The following is a 5882-nucleotide window of genomic DNA, read 5'->3' on the forward strand; positions in this document are numbered from 1 at the left end:
GGGCATCGGACAGCAGGTGGTGAGCAATTGCATTGTGCATCACTTGTTTCGTATACATTATTACTAGTAGTAATATCATCATTATTATTGTTATTATTATTTTCTTGTTTTTATCTCAACTCACAGGCTTCACTTTCCCATTTCTCTCTCCCATCCCAGAGAAGGAGGGGGGGAGGTGAGCGAGCAAACACAAACCTGGAAGGATATGGAATGGGATTTATTTTCATGGTGGACCATGGGTTAGAAGAGTGTTATTTTTTTTGTTATGTGGTGTAAAGATGTTATTGTTTATACCTTGTATGATACCTTGTCTTACATTATTAATACACCGGGTAATAAATAGTACATTGGTAATAACTTCATTAAAAGAAGAAGGGAATATGTCAATTATGATGCTTAAGGATTGGACCCTCCAAGAACAAACTGATGAAATCCAATTATTAATAACAGAAGAGACACGAATTGGGGATATTAAAAAGAAGATAAGGGATTGTGAGGAATGTTTTAACAATTCCAATTCGTGTCCATAAATTCGTGTCCATAAAGAATAATTCTGTTTGAATCCTGTCTGCCTCTGTTTGAATCCTGTCTGCCTCTGGGCCCTGCACTGGCAATTTAGTTCTTGAACCACAGATGCAGTGTGTCCCAGTCTCCCCCTCATTCTAGTCAATTTATCACGTCTTCAGAAAACACTCCTTAAATTTGTGAACCTGTTTGCTTTTGTTATTCCTGACTTCTAGTTCTAACAGTTACAGTTTTTTCCTGTCTTCTTCGAGATTGATTTAATACTGCTATAGATGTTATATAGATGACTGTGAATAGCTGGGAAAGAATGTTTTAATTGCTCGTGAGTTGTCAAGCTGTTTGGGAGTTTCAGAACAACTGATAATAACTGGTGACTGCTGGTGACTGTTATGAGATACTATGTGGATCCTTGGTATCTGGCCAGGGGGGGCCAAGAGATTAAGAGGAAGAAAAAAGAAGCTGAAGGACGGTTGGGAGACAAGACCTGCGGAGAGTGTACAGAGAGTGTTCCATAAACTTGGAATAGTGCCGAGTAAGTACAAAGGGTGAGAGGAAGACTACGAGCCTTCAGCATGAAAGACCCCTAGAGACCCCCAGAGGAGACTGATGCGCATGCTCCAGTAGGAGGAACTGGACCCCGGAAGCTAATTATAATAATCTACTTTTTTAGAAGTAGTAATGAATATGTATTAGTCTAGGTGCATAAAAATCAGCTGCTTGATGTAACTGGTGTGCGTCCTGGTGGAGCGGAGACTCCCGGTGCACCCAGCGCTGTTTGCTTACCTCTATTCTTTTATATTCTTTTAATAAATCCTATTTTTTTATTTAATCCTAATTTGAATCCTGAGCCATTTATAACAAACCTGTAGGTAACACTTTGCGTCTACATCTTCAATTAATTGCTTATCATCTTAGAACATTCTACTTCATTTTCTAAGGCTTTTGTTAATGCCTGTTTTCTGTTCCTGGTACTAGTGCCAAAATTTGAGTCTCAGATGCCTGTTCTGCCAGCCCTTTGGCTTCTGAGTCAGCCAATCTATTTCCTCTTCCAATATCAGTATCCTCTGTCTGATGTCCTTTACAATGCATAATGGCAACTTCAGAAGGCAGATATACCGCTTGGAATTGATTTCCCTTGTGATGATAGGAGTCCTCTTGTGGGAGTGTGGCCATGGGGGTCGACAAGCCCCATGGTTGGTGATAACATCAGACTCTTAACGATGAGGCCATCAGGAATGTAAAGAGTTTAGAGGGAACAAAGAAGGGCGATTCAGGAGATGCCTTGTTGTCTCAGGTTGCTTGTTCCCCAGCCAGCAGTTAAGGCATGGAAGTTGCTGGGGGTTTGCTGGTTGCCGGGCAAAGTTGTTTGACCAATGAATAGTTAGTGGAAAAGTACTGCAGTGGGGCGAAGGGTATAAGAAGGGAGCCTGTCCTCAACATGGGATGCAACAAGATAATGAAGTTATGTCCTCGATATGAGAGATAAAGATAGGCCCTTGGTAAGAGAGAGCTGAAGTTATGTCATCGATAAAGAAGTAGCAGTTACTGATCCTAAAAGAACCCTGCTGTCCATGTGGTCTTTATGCCACAAATGGCAACCGAACAGGGACATGAAGAAAAGAAACAGGAACAACCTGAAGAACAGGAACAGGGACAGGCTAACAGAATAGGGACAAAAATAAAAAAAAGAAAAAGAATGAATAGGGACAGGCTAGCAGAACAGGGACCAGGACAGGAACAGGGGTACTGATCACCTCATGAAGATAGGTTCAGCTGAACTCAGCACACCACTCGTAGAGAAGAAAGAAGCTCGTGGAGAAAGTCGTTGGAAATTGGTGCACCGGAGCTGGAAAGAACCTCAAGCTGAGAGAAGCAGACCCGCGCACACAACTGCCCCTCACTGGCCGAAGGTAAGCAGTTGTGTGCTATGGGGAATCATATGTCCTTAGAAACAAAAAATATCCTGGTAACCTTACAGATTGTGAAATATGTTCATCTGATTCGTGTCAATATGGAACAATTCTAGGGCCGCATGATATGATGAAATGTGACCTTCTGTCTTACATACCCTTGTATAACCAAAAGTCCAAGAGAAACAGAGTGGTGAGTGTATACAGTTCTTGTATCTTGGAAAAGAATGGTCTAGCAGTTCGCGTGGATAGAGGGTTTGAAGGGTAAACCTTGAGACTCGGGTCTGGGAGATAAGAGAATAGGGGGGAGGTTTTTTGAGATAACTGCTGACTATTGCACGAGACACAAATTTCTGACATCCAGACCAGAGACTACTAAATAAAGAGTGGTGGGAAGCTGAAGAACGACTGAAGGACAAAGACTGGGAGGAAGACTACGAGCCTTCAGTACAAGCGACTCCCAGAGGAACCACCGAAGACTGATACACATGCATCTGTGGGATGGTTCGGATCCCAGGAAACTAATTATAATAACCCTGCCTTTTCCAAAAGTGGTGATGAATATGTATTAGCCTAGGAGCATAAAAACCAGCCGCCTGATGTAACTGGTGTGAGTCTTGGTGGAGTAGAGACTCCCGGCGCACCCAGCACTGTTTGCTTGCCTCTATTCGTTTAATAAATTGTAAACTTTAATTGCAATCCTATTTGGGACTCATTCATTTATTACAATTCAGGGCTCATCCGGGATGGCTTTGGTTCCTGAATTCTGATTTGATCTAGGAGAGGCGCCCCACCATTTGGTGGCTCCTGTTCGAGTTGGGTCAGGACTAACGCCATCTTGAACCTGAATAAAGGCAAGCAAAGATCTTAATTTTTTATGAGCTCCCTTGCAGGCTGCAGCACTATATTTTGCCCGTAATTCTACATGCGAAGAGCCGAACGAAGACGACGGAGTCGTAAGTTTTTAAGGTGTATACCGTTTGGTTGGGTGGGATTCGGTTGTCTGTGTGTGTAAGAGTGTGACTGAGACGGAACTTAGTTCCGAAGCAAGTGTGGAGGTCTTCTAACGGCGGTTCCAGTCTCCCGTGAGGGACTTGGCCAGTGAAGGACCAAAGCAATTCCTATCGGATTCGTGGGTGGGTAATAGGTCCTAAACCCCCTGCAAGACACTCTTACTAAGGTAACCAAGGGCTGTGGGAATTGCCATAGTAAAATTCCTAGATGGGTCAGACAGAATTGAAGACCAAGGACCAGAAGAAAGGGAGCAAATTACCAGACATACCACCAGAAAGTCCATTAGGAGTAATGATTAGAAATTGGAACGATAGGGGCCCCAGAAAATGAAAGAGTAAATTAAAAATGGTCCAGTATTATATGATTGGCCACTTGCCGAGGCAATCGTCTCCGGGGCAGACGCGTTCTGCAGCGGAGCGGGGGATCGGGCCAGGCAGGGCTAATTTTTCCAGCATCGAGCCTACTTGAGGGAGCCGCCAGGACCCGGCAGCCCTCCTGAGAGAGGCTGGCAAGGCGTAGGCGGAGCCAGCAGCGCCCCCTCCCTGGCCGTTCAAAAGCTGCCCCTAGGGAGCGCAAGCGATCAGGAGCGCAGCAAACAGGGCGGGCAAACAGGGCATGGCTTGTCAGAAGGGAGTGGCGCGGCAGTTAGCACGGCAGTTCCTGCAGGCAGGGCGAGCAGGAAGGGCAGAGTGCTCTCCCCCGCCCATACGAACACCTCCTGTAATGACAGCCGTTAGCTAGGCTGCAATGGTCTCCACCAGGCACGGTGCGCTCTCCAGAAAGACGGTACACACCCAGACTGACTACTCCGTTCAAAAACGCAGCAGTTCAGGTCACTGGATGCGGGGAGTGTCTGAGCCTGTTGCTGCCATCGGCGGGAGGCAGAGACACTGCGTGCGTGAGGTGTGAGCAGGTGGACGACCTGGTCCACATGGTGGCAGAGCTAAAGGAGGAGGTGGAGAGGTTGAGGGATATCAGGGAGTGCGAGCGGGAGATAGACTGGTGGAGCAACTCACTGCAGGGTCTCAAGGAGAGGTACCGGGGTGAGACATCCCAAATGGGGGTGGACCCCCTGCCCTGTCGCCGTCGGGCAGAGGGAGGGGACCTGGGAGTTGAGGAGGAATGGAGACAGGTCCATGCTCGACCTCGCAGGCGATGCCCTCCCCTTCCAGCCCCGCCTTCCCAGGTGCGCTTATACAACAGGTTTGAGGCCCTGGAGCTTGAGAGACCCGTGGGTGAGGATGAGGTAGTAAGTGTACCCAGGAGGATGCCTTGGGTGAGGAAGTGGACTCCACGCCTCAGGACTGCCTCCACCAAGAAGGGTGATTGTAGTGGGCGACTGACTCCCTTCTCAGGGGAACAGAGGGTCTGACCCTACCCGTAGGGAAGTCTGCTGCCTCCCTGGGGCCAGGGTCAGGGACGTTGCCAGGAAGCTTCCCAACCTGGTTCGCCCCTCTGACTATTATCCTCTTTTGATAGTCCAGGCTGGCAGTGACGACGTTGAAGAGAGAAGCCTCAAGGCTATCAAACAGGACTTTAGGGGGCTGGGACGATTAGTGGAGGGAGCGGGAGTACAGGTGGTGTTTTCGTCCATCCCTACGGTGGCAGGGAGGGGTTCAGAGAGGACACGGAAAGCCCACCTGATAAACATGTGGCTCAGAGGCTGGTGCCAGCACAGAAATCTTGGTTTTTTTTGACCATGGTGCGCTTTACTCGGCACCCGGCCTGATGGCCGCAGATGGATCCCTGTCTCTAAGGGGAAAACGGATCGTGGGCCAGGAGCTGGCGAGGATCATTGAGAGGGCTTTAAACTAGGTAAGATGGGGGATGGGGCTGAAATAAGGCTTGTTGGAGCTGTGCCAGGGGGAACAATGGCAAGGCCAGGGGAGAAGGCAATGGCCCAGCTGAAGTGCATCTACACTAATGCACGCAGCATGGGCAACAAACAGGAGGAGCTGGAAGCCATCGTGCAGCAGGCAGGCTATGACTTGGTTGCCATCACGGAGACATGGTGGGACCACTCTCACAACTGGAGTGCTGCAATGACTGGCTATAAGCTCTTCAGAAGGGACAGGCAGCACAGAAGGGGTGGTGGTGTGGCTCTCTATATTAGAGAATCTTTTGATGTCGTGGAACTCGAGGCTGGGAATGACAAGGTTGAGTCCCTTTCGGTTAGGATCGGCGGGAAGGCCAACAAGGCTAGTGTCCTGGTCGGGGTCTGTTATAGACCGCCGAACCAGGATGAGGAGACAGATGAGGAGTTCTACAGGCAGCTGACAGAAGTTGCGAAATCGTCGGCGCTTGTTCTCGAGGGGGACTTCAACTTTCCAGACATATCCTGGGAGCACAAAACAGCCCAGACAAAGCAGTCTAGGAGGTTTCTGGAGAGCGTGGAAGATAGCTTCCTGACGCAGCTGGTTACTGAGCCTACCA

General features: G+C 48.4%; 1 long non-coding RNA gene across 1 annotated transcript; it reads left to right on the forward strand.

The window, feature by feature from the left end:
- Positions 1-1390: 1390 nt before the first annotated feature.
- On the forward strand, positions 1391-5473 carry LOC137847056 (uncharacterized). Its single transcript, XR_011090760.1, has 3 exons — positions 1391-2435; positions 2552-2628; positions 2800-5473. It is a non-coding gene; the product is annotated as an uncharacterized lncRNA (long non-coding RNA).
- The last annotated feature ends 409 nt before the right edge of the window (positions 5474-5882 follow it).

This window comes from Anas acuta, chromosome W (genome assembly GCF_963932015.1).
Source record: "Anas acuta chromosome W, bAnaAcu1.1, whole genome shotgun sequence".
NCBI classification, from domain to species: Eukaryota; Metazoa; Chordata; class Aves; order Anseriformes; family Anatidae; genus Anas; species Anas acuta.